General features: G+C 42.1%; 1 long non-coding RNA gene across 1 annotated transcript; it reads left to right on the plus strand.

The window, feature by feature from the left end:
* Positions 1-546: 546 nt before the first annotated feature.
* Positions 547-5,065, plus strand: LOC130302501 (uncharacterized). The gene is made up of 3 exons (XR_008852750.1): positions 547-609; positions 3,217-3,284; positions 4,905-5,065. It is a non-coding gene; the product is annotated as an uncharacterized LOC130302501 (long non-coding RNA).
* The last annotated feature ends 10,572 nt before the right edge of the window (positions 5,066-15,637 follow it).

The following is a 15,637-nucleotide window of genomic DNA, read 5'->3' on the forward strand; positions in this document are numbered from 1 at the left end:
TGGAGCGCTAAATTCTCCTTTCCAAATGTTAATTCCCCTTGACTTGACACCAATGTACACCTGTCCACAGTACATTGTCCTCGAAATCCCCCCCCCCCCAAACAAAAAACCCAAAACCCATTAACATAATAGCCCAGTTAAGACCTCTGGTGGTATTGGGTCATGTGTCAGAGTCTTTTGCATCGGGAGTTTTCAGGTTGCCTCAAATGTGCAGCGCTCTCTCTACACCTGAGCGGGGTGCGCATTTGGGGTAACAGAATAGGGACGGCCCCACACATCACATTCCCAGAATGATGAATCAGAGTATAGGGTTTGGGGTGGGCATAATTTTTACTTTTGGCTATACTCTGGGTCATCATTCTGGGTACCCAATTTTTTTATATTAGGAAAATTGCAATTTTCTTTTTTCAAAAAAACTACCCTTCATCCATTCCTGGAAAATAAATCTAGGAAACGCCCGTCCATTCAAAATATGGTCACATGTGGCTGTTTCTTTTTTTTATTTTCCTCTGAATGTATGTAACTGTCAGTTACTGATATGTCAGTTAGAAACAGAGGACTCAAATGCACAATGCTCTCTCCTCCCCTGAGCGGTGTGCACATTTTCAGGTAACAGTTTAGGGACGGCCACCCCACAACACATTCCCATAATGATGAAGCAGAGCATAGGGTTTGTGGCGGGCACACATTTTACTTTTGGCTATGCTCTGGGTCATCATACTCCGTACACAGATAGCATATCAGTTGGAAAATTGCAATTTTCCATTTTCCTAAACTACACTTCATCCATTCCAGGAAAATAATTATAAGAAACACCCAACCGTTCCAAATGTCCACTTCACCCCTATACATATTCCTCAGGTGGTGTACTTTCTATAATGGTGTCATGTGTGGGTGTTTCTTTTTTTATCTTCCTCTGAATATATGTAATCACCAGGTAATGAAATGTCATAGCCCTCAAATGCAAACATGGCTCTATGAGTCTTGAGTCCCATTATTTGCCTACACAGCAAGTTACGTCCACATATGGGGTATTTTTTTTACTCTTGAGAAATTGAGCTAAACTTTTTTGGGTCTTTTTCTCTTATTAGCCCTTGTGAATTTGCTACATTTTGTGTAACACCAACATTTAAATGAAAAAAAAATCTTTTTGTTAACATTTACTGGCAACTGTTCCAAAAACCTGTGAGCTGTAAATACTCACTGTACCCCTTGTTACGTTCCTTGAAGGGTGTATTTTCAAAATTTTGGTCACTTGCCATTTTTTTATTTTAGATTTTGGGTCTAAAACTCTGCCACTGCAGGGCAAATCACCACCTTAGGCGTCAAAAGTGCCCAATGCTCTTTAGCCCTGTTTTTCACCTGCACAGCACTTTACATCTACATATGGGGTATTTCCTTACTCTAACGAAATTGGGCTACAAATTTTGGGGGGCATTGGTTACTATAATGCCTGTTAAAAAACAAAAAATGGTCTAACACTAGCAATTCAGTGTCAAAAATCAGATTTAAAATTATTACGGCCCACTGTTCAAAAAAACTGAGTTGGAAATACTCACTGTACCCCTTGTTATGTTCCTTGAGGGGTGTATTTTCCAAAAAGATGGCACAGTTGGGGGGATCCTCTGTTCTGCCACCATGGGGGCTTTGAAAATGCACATTGCCCCCAACTACAATTCCAGCCAAAACAGCGCTCCTTCTCTTCTGAGACCTGTAGTGCGCTCACCGAGCAATTTACGTCAACATATAAAGGTATTTACTTATTCATGAGAAATTTGGCTACAAATTTTGGGGGGATTTTTGTTCAATTTCACCTTGTTAAAATGAAACATTTGGGGTAACAGAAAAATTTTCGTGTTAAAAATCTAATTTTTCACTTTTACAACCCACTGTTCAATAAACCTGGGAGGTTTAAGTTCTAACTGTAATGCTTATTACGTTCCTTGAGGGGTGCAGTTTCTAAAATGGTGTCACATGTGGGGGGTTTCCGCTGTTCTGGCACCATGGGGGCTTTGGAAATGCACATTGCCCCCAACTTCAATTACAGCAAAATTCTCTCTCCTACAGCCAAACAGCACTCCTTCTCTTCTGAGACCTGTAGTGCTCTCGCCAAGCAATTTACCTACACATATGAGGTATTTACTTATTCGTGAGAAATTGGGCTACAAATTTTGGTGAGAATTTTGTTCAATTTCACCTTGTTAAAATGAAAAATTTGGGGTAACACAAAAATTTTCGTGTTAAAAATCAAATTTTTCACTTTTACAACCCACTGTTCAATAAACCTGGGAGGTTTAAGTTCTAACTGTAATGCTTATTACGTTTCTTGAGGGGAGTAGTTTCCAAAATGGTGTCACATGTGGGGGGTTTCCGCTGTTCTGGCACCATGGGGGCTTTGGAAATGCACATTGCCCCCAACTTCAATTACAGCAAAATTCTCTCTCCTACAGCCAAACAGCGCTCCTTCTCTTCTGAGACCTGTAGTGCTCTCGCCAAGCAATTTACCTACACATATGAGGTATTTACTTATTCGTGAGAAATTGGGCTACAAATTTTGGGGGGATTTTTGTTCAATTTCACCTTGTTAAAATGAAAAATTTGGGGTAACACAAAAATTTTCGTGTTAAAAATAAAATTTTTCACTTTTACAACCCACTGTTCAATAAACCTGGGAGGTTTAAGTTCTAACTGTAATGCTTATTACGTTCCTTGAGGGGTGCAGTTTCCAAAATGGTGTCACATGTGGGGGGTTTCTGCTGTTCTGGCACCATGGGGGCTTTGGAAACACACATTGCCCCCAACTTCAATTACAGCAAAATTCTCTCTCCTACAGCCAAACAGCGCTCCTTCTCTTCTGAGACCTGTAGTGCTCTCGCCAAGCAATTTACCTACACATATGAGGTATTTACTTATTCGTGAGAAATTGGGCTACAAATTTTGGGGGGATTTTTGTTCAATTTCACCTTGTTAAAATGAAAAATTTGGGGTAACACAAAAATTTTCGTGTTAAAAATCTAATTTTTCACTTTTTCAACCCACTGTTCAATAAACCTGGGAGGTTTAAGTTCTAACTGTAATGCTTATTACGTTCCTTGAGGGGTGCAGTTTCCAAAATGGTGTCACATGTGGGGGGTTTCCGCTGTTCTGGCACCATGGGGGCTTTGGAAATGCACATTGCCCCCAACTTCAATTACAGCAAAATTCTCTCTCCTACAGCCAAACAGCGCTCCTTCTCTTCTGAGACCTGTAGTGCTCTCGCCAAGCAATTTACCTACACATATGAGGTATTTACTTATTCGTGAGAAATTGGGCTACAAATTTTGGGGGGATTTTTGTTCAATTTCACCTTGTTAAAATGAAAAATTTGGGGTAACACAAAAATTTTCATGTTAAAAATCAAATTTTTCACTTTTACAACCCACTGTTCAATAAACCTGGGAGGTTTAAGTTCTAACTGTAATGCTTATTACGTTCCTTGAGGGGTGCAGTTTCCAAAATGGTGTCACATGTGGGGGGTTTCCGCTGTTCTGGCACCATGGGGGCTTTGGAAATGCACATTGCCCCCAACTTCAATTACAGCAAAATTCTCTCTCCTACAGCTAAACAGCGCTCCTTCTCTTCTGAGACCTGTAGTGCTCTCTCCAAGCAATTTACCTACACATATGAGGTATTTACTTATTCGTGAGAAATTGGGCTACAAATTTTGGGGGGATTTTTGTTCGATTTCACCTTGTTAAAATGAAAAATTTGGGGTAACACAAAAATTTTCATGTTAAAAATCAAATTTTTCACTTTTACAACCCACTGTTCAATAAACCTGGGAGGTTTAAGTTCTAACTGTAATGCTTATTACGTTCCTTGAGGGGTGCAGTTTCCAAAATGGTGTCACATGTGGGGGGTTTCTGCTGTTCTGGCACCATGGGGGCTTTGGAAACACACATTGCCCCCAACTTCAATTACAGCAAAATTCTCTCTCCTACAGCCAAACAGTGCTCCTTCTCTTCTGAGACCTGTAGTGCTCTCGCCAAGCAATTTACCTACACATATGAGGTATTTACTTATTCGTGAGAAATTGGGCTACAAATTTTGGGGGGATTTTTGTTCAATTTCACCTTGTTAAAATGAAAAATTTTTGGTAACACAAAAATTTTCGGGTTTAAAAATCTAATTTTTAACTTTTACAACCCACTGTTCAAAAATATGTGAGGTATAAGTTCTTACTGTAATGCTTATTACGTTCTTTGAGGGGTGGAGTTTCCAAAATAGTGTGCCATGTGGTTTTTTTTTGCTGTTAGGACACCATGGGGCTTCCTATATGCGACATGCCCCCCAAAAACCATTCCAACAAAATTCTCTCTCCAAAATCGCAAAGTTGCTCCTTCCCTTGTGAGCCATGTGGTGCGTCCGCAGAGCACTTAACATCCACATATGAGGTATTGCCATACTCGAGAGAAATTGGGCTACACATTTTAGGAGTCTTTTTCTACTTTAACCCCTTGTAAAAAGTCTAAAAATGGGGCTACAAGAACATGTTAGTGTAAAAAAATGAGATTTAGATTTTTTGCCTCCACTTTGCTGCCATTCCTGTGAAACACCTAAAGGGTTAACAAAGTTTCGGAATGTCATTTTAAATACTTTGAGGGGTGCACTTTTCATAATGGGGTCCATAATGGGGAGTTTCTCACAGAAAGGTCCCTCAAATCCACTTCAAACTTAACTAGTCCCTGAAAAAATCACATTTTGAAATTTTCAAGAAAATTTAGAAAATTGCTTCTTTACTTTGAAGCCCTCTAATATCTTCAAAAAAGTAAAAACATGTCAAATTTATGATGCCTACATAAAGTAGACATATTGTATATGTGAATCAACATATAATTTATTTGGAATGTCTATTTTCCTTACAGGCAGAGAGTTTCAACGTTAGAAAAATGCTAAATTTTCAAAATTTTCATCAAATTTTGGAATTTTTCACCAAGAAATGATGCAAGGAACGCCGAAAATTTACCATTAACATAAAGAAGAATATGTCACGAAAAAACAATCTCTGAATCAGAATAAAAAGTAAAAGCATCTCAGAGTTATTAATGCTTAAAGTGACAGTGGTCAGAATTGCAAAAAATGCTTACGTCCTAAGGGTTATAATGGGCTCCGTCCCCAAGGGGTTAAGGACCAAGCCCATTTTGAACTCAAAGGGGTACTCCGGTGAAAAACTTTTTTTTTTTTTTAAATCAACTGGTGCCAGAAAGTTAAACAGATTTGTAAATTACTTCTATTAAAAAATCTTAATCCTTCCTGTACTTATTAGCTGCTGAATACTACATCGGAAATTATTTTCTTTTTGAAACACAGAGCTGTCTGCTGACATCATGAGCACAGTGCTCTCTGCTGACATCTCTGTCCATTTTAGGAACTGTCCAGAACAGCATATGTTTGCTATGGGGATTTCCTTTTACTCTGGACAGTTCCTAAAATTGACAGAGATGTCCGCAGAGAGCACTGTGCTCATGATTTCAGCAGACAGCTCTGTGTTTCAAACGGAAAATAATTTCCACTGTAGTATTCAGCATCTAATAAGTACAGGAAGGATTAAGATTTATTAATAGAAGTAATTTACAAATCTGTTTAACTTTCTGGCACCAGTTGATTTAAAAAAAAAAGTTTTTCACTGGAGTACCCCTTTAAAGGGGTACTCCGCCCCTAGACATCTTATCCCTATCCAAAGGATAGGAGATAAGATGTCAGATCGCCGCGGTGCCGCTGCTGGGGACCTCCGGGATTGCCGCTGTGGCACCCCGCTGTCATTACTGCACAGAGCGAGTTCACTCTTCACGTAATGAGGGGCAGTACAGGGGCCGGAGCATCGTTACATCATGGCCCCGCCCCTCGTTATGTCACGCCCGTCCCCCTCTATACGAGTCTATGGGAGGGGGCGTGGCAGTCATCACGCCACTGCCATAGACTTGTATTAAGGGGGCAGGCCGTGATTTCACGAGGGGCGGAGCCATGACGTCACACTGCTCCGTCCCCTGTATCGCCCGTCATTACGCACAGAGCGAACTCGCTCTGTGCAGTAATGACAGCGGGGTGCCGCAGCGGCGATCCCGGAGTCCCCAGCAGCGGGATAGGGGATAAGATGTCTAGGGGCGGAGAACCCCTTTAAGGACCAGGCCAATTTTATTTTTGCATTTTCGTTCTTTCCTCCTCATCTTCAAAAAATCGTAACTCTTTTATATTTTCATCCACAGACTAGTATGAGGGCTTGTTATTTGCGTAATCAGTTGCCCTGCCTAATGACATCACTCATTTTACAATAAAATGTATGGTGCAACCAAACAAAATTCTATTTGTGTGGGCAAACTAAAAAGAAAACTGCCATTTTGCAAATTTTGGAAGGTTTTGTTTTCACGCCGTACAATTTACGGTAACATTGACATGTGTTCTTTATTCTGTAGGTCAATACAATTAAAATGATACCCATGATTATATACTTTTCTATTATTGTTGTGCTTAAAAAAAAACAGCAAACTTTTAAATCAAATTATTATGTTTAAAATCCTTCTATTTTGAGGACCTATAACTTTTTCATTTTTCCAAATAAGCGGCGGTATAAGGGCTCATTTTTTGCACCATGATCATTACTTTTTATTGATACCACATTTGTGTTTATAAAATTTTTATTCATTTTTTTAATTCTTTTTTTATTGAATAAAATGTGACAAAAAAGTAGCAATTTTGCACTTTTTTATTTTTACGTTCATGCCGTTTACCGTACGGGATCAATAACATTATATTTTAATAGTTTGGACATTTACGCATGTGGCGATACCAAATATGTGTATTAATTATTTTTTTACACTTTATGGGGGGGGGGGATGGGAAAAAAGGACATTTTACATTTTTATTGGGGAGGGGGATTTTTCACGTTTTTTACTTTACTTTAACGTTTTACTTTAACGTTTTTTTACTTTCAATTTTACACTTTGATAGTCCTCATAGGGAACTATCTATAGCAATCGTTTGATTGCTAATACTGTTCAGTGCTATGTATAGGACACAGCACTGATCAGTATTATAGGTGATCTTCTGCTCTGGTCTGCTTGATCTCAGACCAGAGCAGAAGACCCCTGGAGACGGCCGGAGGCAGGTGAGGGGACCTCCGGCCGCCATGCTGGATGATCGGATCGCTGCGGCAGCGCTGTGGGCGATCCGATCATCCATACAAAGTATCGCACTGCGGCAGATGCCGTGATCTGTATTGATAACGGCATCTGAGGGGTTAATGGTGGACATCTGCGCTATCGCGGATGTCGGCCATTATCAGCGGGTCCCCGGCTGCTGCTAGCAGCCGGAATCTGCCGTGTATGATGCGAGCACCCTTCCGATGCTCTCGGTCATGCACAGGACGTAAATGTATGTCCTGGTGCGCGAAGTCCCGCCAAACCAGGACGTACATTTATGTCCGTGGTCGTTAAGGGGTTAAGGACCCAGGGCGTACCTGGGATGACTACTAATATCGATCAGCATGCACCCGGTGCAAATCCCTGGGGGGTCCTGAGACCCCCCCCATATTGGCGATCGCCCAAATCTGTGGCGATTCCGGTCATCAGGGTCTCCGGTGACCCAGAAAAAAAGGGGGATTGGGGCTGTCCAAGACAACCACAATCCCCCTGAAGGGATAGGAGTGGTGTGGCAGGGGTGCCACCCCTCTCATCCCTGCTATTGATCAGACAGAAGCGACCGACCAATAGCAGATCGGGGGTTGGGGGGTTTAAAGTTCGGTTCCCCCGTTCTGTCCACCCACGGCAATCTGGGCAGAATGGGGGAACTGTCCTGTGACAAGCAGCGACGTTGGAAGTCCACTTACCGGTGGCGATTCTCTCCCTGGTTTCGGCGATCCTGTGACTATGGAAGCGGTGAGTTGTTGCTGGCAACATCTGGAGGGCTACAGTTTGGAGACCACTATACAGTGGTCTCTAAACTGTGACCCTCTAGATCTTGCAAAAATACAACTCCCAGCATGCCCACACAGCAGTTTTTCCTGCCGCAGCGCAAAATCCTTGCGGGAAACGAACTGTAAACGCCCGCCCGTGTGAATGTACCCTAAAAACACTACACTACACTAACACAAAATAAAGGGTAAAACACTACATATACACCCCCTTACACTGCCCCCCCCCCATAAAAATGAAAAACGTATCGTACGGCAGTGTTTCCAAATCGGAGCCTGCAGTTGTTGCAAAACAACAGCTCCTAGCATTTCCGGACAGCTACTGACTGTCCAGGCATGCTGAGAGTTTAGCAAACAGCTGGAGGCACCCTGTTTGGCAATCACTGGCGTAGAATACCCCTATGTTCACCCCTATGCAATCCCTAATTTAGTCCTCAAATTTGCATGGTGCTCTCTCACTTCGGAGGCCTGTCGTATTTCAATGAAACAGTTTAGGACCACATATGGGGCCACATATGGAGCAATTGCGTTACAAATTTTGGGGGGCTTTTTCTTCTTTTACACCTTATGAAAAGGAAAAGCTGGAGTCCACACAAGCCTGAAATAAAAATGTTTACACTAACATGCTGGTGTTGCCCCATACTTTTTTTTATTTTCAAAAGAGGTAAAAGGAAAAAAAGACCCCCAAAATGTATAAGGCAATTTCTCCTGAGAACGGAAATACCCCATATGTGGGCGTAAAATGCTCGGCGGATGCACAACAACGCTCAGGAGTGAGAGCACCATGTACATTTGAGGCCTAAAATGGTGATTTGCACAGGCGTGGCTGATTTTACAGCAGTTCTGACATAAACGCAAAAAAATAAATACCACGTGTGACACAATTGTGGAAACTGCACCCATCACTGAATGTAACAAGGGGTATAGTGAGCCTTAACGACCCACAGGTGTCTGACAGATTTTTGGAACAGTGGTCCGTGAAAATGAAAAAAAAAAATGTTTTAACTAAAATGCATTTTTACAAGGGAAAATAGGAAAAATAAGCCCCCCAAAATTTGTAACCCCATTTATTCTGAGTATGGAAATACCCCATATGTGAATGTAAAGTGCTCTGTGGGCGAACTACAATGCTCAGAAGAGAACGAGCACCATTCGGCTTTTGGAGAGAAATTTTGTCCGGAATTGAAGGCCATGTGTGTTTACAAAGCCCCCATAGTGCCAGAACAGTGGACCCCCCCCCCCCCACATCTGACCCCATTTTGGAAACTACACCCCTCATATAATGTAATAAGGGGTACAGTGAGCATTTACACCCCACAGGTGTCTGACAGATTTTTGGAACAGTGGTCTGTGAAAATGAAAAATTTGATTTTTCATTTGCTCAGCCCACTGTTCCAAAGATCTGTCAAACGCCAGGGGGTGTAAATGCTCACTGCACCCCTTATTAAATTCTGTGAGGGGTGTAGTTTAAAAAATGGGGTCACATGTGGGGGTCCATTGTTCTGGCACCACGGGGGGCTTTGCAAACGAACATGGCCCCCGACTCCTATTCCAACCAAATTTTCTCTCCAAAAGCTCAATGGCGCTCCTTCTCTTCTGAGCATTGTAGTGCGCCAGCAGAGCACTTGACGTCCACACATGGGGTATTTCCATACTCAGAAGAAATGTGGTAAAAAAAATTTTTGGGGGGGGGTCATTTTCTCCTATTACCGCTTCAACAAATGTAAAATTTGGGGAAAAAACAGCATTTTAGTGAAAAAATTTTTTATTTACACATCCAACTTTAATGAAAAGTCGGACCCCTTGTTACATTCCTTGAGGGGTGTAGTTTCCAAAATAGTATGCCATGTGGTTTTTTTTTTTTTTTTTTTTTTTTGCTGTTCTGGTACCGTAGGGGCTTTCTAAATGTGACATGCCCCTCAAGAACCATTTCAGAAAAACTCACTCTCCAAAATCCCATTGTTGCTCCTTCCCTTCTGAGGCCTCTAATGCACCCACAGAGCACTTGACACACACATATGAGGTATTTCCTTACTCAAAAGAAATTGGGTTACAAATTTTAGGGTGATTTCTCTCCTTTTACCCCTTGTAAAAATTCAAAAACTGTGTCCACAAGAACAGGCGAGTGTAAAAAATGAAGATTTTTAATTTTTTCTTTCACTTTGCTGCTATTCCTATGAAACACCTAAAGGTTTAACACACTTTCTGAATGTCATTTTGATTGGGGTGCAGTTTTTATAATTGGGTCATTTATGGGGTATTTCTAATATGAAGTCCCTTCAAATCTACTTCAAAACTGGACTGGTCCCTGAAAAATTCTGATTTAGAAAATTTTGGGACAAATTGAAAAATTACTGCTATACTTTGAAGCCCTCTGATGTCTTCTAAAAGTAAAAACATGTTAACTTTATGATACCAACATTAAATAGACATATTGTATATGTGAATCAATTTATCATTTATTTGGGATGTCCATTTTCCTTATAAGCAGAGAGCTTCAAAATTTGGGAATTTTTCATCAAATTTTTGAATTTTTCACCAAGAAATTAGGCAAGTATTGACGACATTTTACCACTAACATAAATTATAATATGCCACACAAAAACATTCTTGGAATCAGAATGAAAAGTAAAAGCATCCCAGAGTTATTAATGCTTAAAGTGACAGTTGTCAGATGTGAAACAAATGCCCGGGTCCTTAAGGTGAAAATGGGCTGGGTCCTTAACCTCTTAAGGACCCAGCCATTTTACACCTTAGGACCCAGCCATTTTTTGAACATCTGACCACTGTCACTTTAAACATTAATAACTCTGGAATGCTTTTAGTTATCATTCTGATTCCGAGATTGTTTTTTCGTGACATATTCTACTTTAACATAGTGGTAAAAAAAATTGTAACTTGCATCCTTTCTTGGTGAAAAATTTGAAAATTTTAGGAAAAATTTGAAAATTTTGCATTTTTCTAACTTTGAAGCTCTCTGTTTGTAAGGAAAATGGATATTCAAAATATTTTAATTTTTTTTTCACATATGCAATATGTCTACTTTATGTTGGCATCATAAAATTGACAAGTTTTTACTTTTGGAAGACACCAGAGGGCTTCAAAGTTCAGCAGCAATTTTCCAATTTTTCACAAAATTTCCAAACTCCCTATTTTTCAGGGACCAGTTCAGGTTTGAAGTGGATTTGAAGGGTCTTTATCTTAGAAATACCCCACAAATAACCCCATTATAAAAACTGCACCCCCCCAAAGTATACAAAATGATATTCGGTCAGCCTTTTAACCCTTTAGGGGTTTCACAGGAATAGCAGGAAAGTGAAGGAGAAAATTCACAATCTTCATTTTTTACACTCGCATGTTCTTGTAGACCCAATTTTTGAATTTTTACGAGGGGTAAAAGGAGAAAATGTATACTTATATTTGTAGCCCAATTTCTCTCGAGTAAGCACATACCTTCTATGTCTATGTAAAGTGTTCGGTGGGCGCAGTAGAGGGCTCAGAACCGAAGGAGCGACAAGGGGATTTTGGAGAGTACGTTATTCTGAAATGGTTTTTGGGGGGCATGTTGCATTTAGGAAGCCCCTATGGTGCCAGAACAGCAAAAAAAAAACACATGCCATACCATTTTGGAAACAAGACCCCTTGAGGAACGTAACAAGTATTTAAGTGAGCCTTAATACCCCACATGTGTTTCACGAATTTTGCATATGTAAAAAAATAAAATAAAATTTCACTAAAATGTGTGTTTCCCCCCAAATTTCACATTTTTGCAAGGGTTAATAGCAGAAAATACCCACCAAAATTTGTAACCCCATCTCTTCTGAGTATGGAGGTACCCCATAAGTTGACCTGAAGTGCACTACAGGCGAACTACAATGCTCAGAAGAGAAGGAGTCATATTTGCCTTTTTGAGAGCAAATTTTGCTAGGGGGCTTGTCCCATATAGGAAGCCCCTATGGTGCCAGGACAGCAAAAAATACCCACATGGCATACCATTTTGGAAACTAGACCCCTTGAGGAACATAACAAGGAATTAAGTGAGCCTTAATACCCCACACGGGTTTCACAACTTTTGCATACGTAAAAAAAAAAAAAAAATTCATTAAAATGGGTGTTTCCCCCCCAAATTTCACATTTTTGCAAGGGTTAATAGCAAAAAATACCCCCCAAAATTTGAAACCCCATCTCTTCTGAGTATGGAGGTACCCCATAAGTTGACCTGAAGTGCACTACGAGCGAACTACAATGCTCAGAAGAGAAGGAGTCATATTTGGCTTTTTGAGAGCAAATTTTTCTCGGGGGGGATGTCGCATTTAGGAAGCCCCTATGGTGCCAGGACAGCAAAATAACCCCCACATGGCATACCATTTTGGAAACTAGACCCCTTGAGGAACGTAACAAGGGGTACAGTGAGCATTTACCCCCACTGGTGTCTGTCAGATCTTTGGAACAGTGGTCTGCACAACATTTTTAATTTGCACAGCCCACTGTTTCAAAGATCTGTCAGACACCAGTGGGGTGTAAATTCTCACTGCACCCCTCATTACATTCCGTGAGGGGTGTAGTTTTCAAAATGGGGTCACATGTGGGGTTTTGTTTTTTTTGCGTTTGTCAAAACCGCTGTAACAATCAGCCACCCCTGTGCAAATCACCTCAAATGTACATGGCGCACTCTCCCTTCTGGGCCTTGTTGTGCGCCCCCAGAGCACTTTGCGCCCACATATGGGGTATCTCTGTAGTCGGGAGAAATTGCATTACAAATTTTGGGGGGCCTTTTTCCCTTTTACCTCTTGTCAAAATGAAAAGTATAGGGCAACACCAGCATGTTAGTGTAAAAAATTTATTTTTTTACACTAACATGCTGGTGTAGACCCCAACTTCACCTTTTCATGAGGAGTGAAAGGAGAAAAAGCCCCCCAAAATTTGTTAGGCAATTTCTCCCGAGTACGGCGATACCCCATATGCGGCCCTAAACTGTTGCCTTGAAATACGACAGGGCTCCAAAGTGAGAGAGCGCCATGCGCATTTGAGGACTAAATTAGGGATTTGCATAGGGGTGGACATAGGGGTACTCTATGCCAGTGATTCCCAAACAGGGTGCCTCCAGCTGTTGCAAAACTCCCAGCATGCTTGGACAGTCAACGGCTGTCCAGCAATACTGGGAGTTGTTGTTTTGCAACAGCTGGAGGCTCCATTTTGAAAACAGTGGCGTACCAGACGTTTTTCATTTTTATTGGGGAGGGGAGGGGGGCTGTGTAGGGGTATGTGTATATGTAGTGTTTTTTACTTCTTATTTTATTTTGTGGTAGTGTAGTGTAGTGTTTTTAGGGTACAGTCACATGGGCGGGGGATTACAGCGAGTTTGAGCTGCCGCGCAAAATTTGCTGCATCGCAAACTTGCAGCCTGATACTCACTGTAAGCCCCCTGCCCATGTGAATGTACCCTGTACATTCACAAGAGGGGACCTCCAGCTGTTGCAAAACTACAACTCCCAGCATGCACAGTCTTTCAGTGCATGCTGGTAGTTATAGTTTTGCAACAGCTGGAGGCACACGGGTTGGGAAACACTGAGTTAGGAAACAGACAATGTTTCCCAACCAGTATGCCTCCAGTTGTTGCAAAACCACAACTCCCAGGCATGCTGGGAGTAGTAGTTGGCAACATCTTTAGAGCCAGATGTTGCCGAACTACAACTCCCAGCATGCTTGGAGTTGTAGTTTTGCAACATTTGGGGGACTACAGTTTGCAGACCACTAATACAGTGGTTCCCAATCTGTGCCCTTCCAGATGTTGCAAAACTACAACTCCCAGTAGGCCAAAACTGTCCAGGCATGCTGGGAGTTGTAGTTCTGCAACATCTGCAGGGCCAGATGTTACAGAACTACAACTCCCAGCATGCCTGGACAGTAAGGGCATGCTGAGGATGTGTAGTTTTGCAACATCTGGAAGGACACAGTGGTCTCCAAACTGTGGACCTCCAGATGTTGCAAAACTGCAACTCCCAGCATGCCCAGACGCCAAGGGCTGTCTGGGCATGCTGGGAGTTGTAGTTTACAGGGTCCCATTACAGCAATGCATGTCGCTTTACGGCGACGTGCATTGCTGTAAAGGGCCCGACCGCGGCTGTAGATCTACTCATCTGTCGCCGCCGCCGTCTCCGCCGCCAGGATCCGGGTCTTCAGGGACGAGGTAAGTACCGGGGCCGGTCCCCAGCACTCCCCTGTCCCCCGCCGCGTCCTCCGGTCTTCCTCCCGTCCTCTCCGGACTTTCAGGGGCCGGGCAGGACGGGAGGAAGTAACCGCCCCCCCCTCCTGCGATTGGTCGGTTAACTAACCGACAGATCGCAGGGTATAGGAGGAAGTGGCCGGCTTGCCACCTCGCTCCTATACGTTAGCATGGTCCTGGCTGTCTGTGACAGCCGGGATCATGCGAAATTACCGGGCGGTCGGGTCCCAGAGACCCGATCAGCCCGGTATCGCCGCAGATCGCAAGGGCGATTTCCCTTGCGATTTGCGGCGATCGCCGACATGGGGGGCCTACATGGCCCCCCTCGGCGTTTGCCCTGGATGCCTGCTGAAGGATTTCAACAGGCATCCAGTTCCGATCTCTGCCCGGCGCGCGGCAGAGACCGGAAAACGCCAGGGCGTATGGATACGCCCTGGGTCCTTAAGGCCCAGGGTGTGAGGGCGTATCCATACGCCCTGGGTCCTTAAGAGGTTAAGGGGTTAAAGGAATACGCCGGTGGAAAACTATTTATTTTATATCAACTGGTGCCAGAAAGATAAACAGATTTGTAAATTACTTCTATTAAAAAAAAAAAACCTTAATCCTTCCAGTACTTATCAGTTGCTGTTTACTACAGAGAAAGTTATTTTCTTCATGAATTTCTTTTCTGTCTGACTACAGTGCTCTCTGCTGACACCTCTGTCCATGACAATGCACAGGTGCACGCTGCTGTGGCAAATACAAAGTATACAAAAAAGAAGGTTGCAGCAGCACTCTTGGTCAAAAAATGGAGGCTCAGTGCACTGTTTGATCAAAACGTGTCCCCATCCACAAGCAGAGGTGAGTGGATTAAGCATGTTAGGGTCCCATCCGTCAAGAGGCCACCTCTACGTTTTGATCAAAAAGTGCGCTAAGAGCCTCCATTTTCTGACCAAGAGTGCTGCTGCAACCTTCTTTTTTGTGTACTATGTATTTGGTATCAGCAGACATAAATTATATCTATACCAAGAGGCAAACTTGTAGTAATATCACAGCTCTAAAAAAGCCCTTGTTTTCAATACACATAAAACTAAATTTTTATTGATATGCATTAATACGGGGTAAATAGCACACGTGAATAATAATAATAATAATAATAATAATAATAAACCCTTGACACCTGTTGTGACCCCCTATGAACCTGAGAAATATAAACAATAATGATAATACACAAGTGAGTGAAACCATAGATAGAGATATTTTCTTAAATGTACAGATGGTCGTTTATGATCTCTCACATTCAATAATAGACAACCACTACAGAGAAAAAAAAGGAATAGAAAAAACAGCTCACCACCTTATAGTTGTATGGGGAGGATAATAACGATGGTCATGGAGCACGGAGTAAGAATCCAAGCCGCATCTTGGCAAGATTGATGAAAAACAAATCCAAAAGTGTGGAACTCCAGCTCCCAAAGGAAAAA

Source organism: Hyla sarda, chromosome 1 (assembly GCF_029499605.1).
Source record: "Hyla sarda isolate aHylSar1 chromosome 1, aHylSar1.hap1, whole genome shotgun sequence".
NCBI lineage: Eukaryota > Metazoa > Chordata > Amphibia > Anura > Hylidae > Hyla > Hyla sarda.